Source organism: Pinus tabuliformis, chromosome 5_1 (genome assembly GCF_031772625.1).
Source record: "Pinus tabuliformis cultivar Carrire ecotype Pingquan chromosome 5_1, CPIR1, whole genome shotgun sequence".
NCBI classification, from domain to species: Eukaryota; Viridiplantae; Streptophyta; class Pinopsida; order Pinales; family Pinaceae; genus Pinus; species Pinus tabuliformis.
This window is the reverse complement of record NC_142305.1, coordinates 836273987-836276287: the sequence shown is the minus strand read 5'-3', so window position 1 is coordinate 836276287 and position 2301 is coordinate 836273987.

The following is a 2301-nucleotide window of genomic DNA, read 5'->3' as shown; positions in this document are numbered from 1 at the left end:
TTTTGGCATTGCCTACAAATCAATAGACCATTTGTGTTGTGGAAACTCTTGTGTAAGTTTGTTTTCGATTAAGAGATAACTCTCTATCCACTTCTAGTTCATTGTTGAAGATGACACATGCAACCATCTTTAGTAAAGGGAACTTATTTCATAAACAAATGCCCAATATTTAGATGGTACAAACTAGTATTTTGCTTTTATTTATGCTCTAATAGCTCGGAAGAAGAGGTTAGGAAGTTCATTATATATACCCTTATGCTTTTTACATTTTCTTATTCTATATATATATATATTCTAAGTAAAACTGATCTATTAATAAAAACATAATGTACAAAGAGGCACCGGCCTTTGCGGTACTAGGTCTGCTATATGACCATTTTAAACAGCAAGCTTGGATATTGCAACTGCCCTAGTTGGGGAAACCAGTCCGAGAACGAGATAGGAAGAGTTCATTTTACCCACACAGGGGTTACAGTTCCAAAATTCAAAATTTATAACCAAAGACTGCAAAATTCCGTAAGACAGTCGTAGTAAAATCCACAGTGTAGTTCAAAGTTCACCATAGTAAAACAGCTCATGAAAACCGAGACTCGGAACCCGAGCTGGACGCAAGACTCAAAATTGACCATAGTAAAATGAAAATACACAGAACCGAACTTTGGAGTCGACACGTGACTAGGCATGCAACAGCTAGGTGGTTGATGTTGGTGGCTTCTCCTCCACGATTGGACACTAGCCATATTCTTCTGAACTTGAATGTCCGCCACCTGCATTGTCCTCCACTTGAATTCCTTTGTCTTTGTGGGTGGTGTCGCCTCCCAGTTCCTGATGATGGCTGCTGGACAGATGGTCCATGTCTCTTGGAGGGTGGTTGTAGCTCGGCTCCCCCTGAAAGTTTCATGGCGGTGGAGGATCTTGATTCATTCCCGGGCTGAGCTCTGGTTCGGGGCATGGGTCAATTACCTCACGGAAATCCACCGTGACAGTGGCAATGATGACTGGCCTATCCATGGAGCATCGAAAGCAGAATTGAGCTTGCTGGGAGGAAGCCGTGGAAGTGATATGCTGGGCAATTCCACCTGAACGTCGCACCTCACTGGTACCCCTTCTACCACGACCACTGCGGGTGTCTGGGTATCTGCCAAGAAAGCGGGAAGTGGAAGGGCTTGGGGGTGGGGAGGCGGACGGGGAGGTGGAGACAGAAGGGGGCAAAGACAAAGGGCGAGTGGCGCCACCCCGACTACCACCACGCCTGCACCTCATTCTATGATGTTGGCGCATGATTCTCCGATGAGAGAGCTGCAGCGAGCGATGAATTGCAGGGTCAGGAGGTGGGGCAAGAACAGCGGGGGGGATGCTGAGAGGAACAGGGGAATTCAAATTTGGGCTGGAGCGAGGGGCCAAGATCTCAAAATGCAGGTTGCAGAGAAATGACTGGGAAAAATGATGACCATTGCCCAGGTCGACGCAGCAGAGGAGTCTGCAACGTCTTCCCGTGGCGGTGCGAAGGCTCGGCTCAGCTGCAGTGGGTAGGCAAGAGCAATTGAGAGGCCGAATGGGGGAATGCAGGGGGCTATGCTCCATAATTCGGAAATTGCAGAGAATATCTTGGTTTTCCCAGCTGGTTAATGTCACCGACCTAGGCGCCAGGACCTGCCTTAAGTTCCCATGGGGGAAGGCGCAAGATGCCATGAGTTTTAGCTGCCTGCTTATCCGGCGGTCAAAGGGCATTAATGATTCATCTAACACCCACATCCGAGGTTATTCTAAATATTTGAATGTAAGTATAAAGAAGTATTAAAAAAATGCTTATTAGAGATGAAATTATATTTTGGAATTAGAAAAAAAGTAACGATGTTTCTTTTAATTCTATATTTGCGACTACAAGTTTTTCCCATTATGACAATGCCCTAACTTATGCTAGCCTCTCTATGTAAATCACAGTGCATGCATCAAAATTTGTATGAAAATGGAGCATTTCCAATGGTGCATAGAATTTTTGAGTGGGGCTCGTTGTACCATGAGTAGAGTGCACCAGATCCCTCTTGACACATGTCAATAGGTTAGAGGTGATAGTAGACCTTGCCATTGGGTTTGTAGACAAGGCTTAAAATAACTTAACATAAGATGAGTTAGTCCCCAACCCCACCTTACCAAGAAAATAGTTTCTAATGTTTTCCTTGGCTATTTTCGAAGGGCCAAAGCCTCTCAAACTTCCCACTGATTACTAGGAACCAATGGAGTTGATAGCTGCAAATCTCTTGGTCACAAGTTGAGACCTCATCTTAAATGCCCATGATC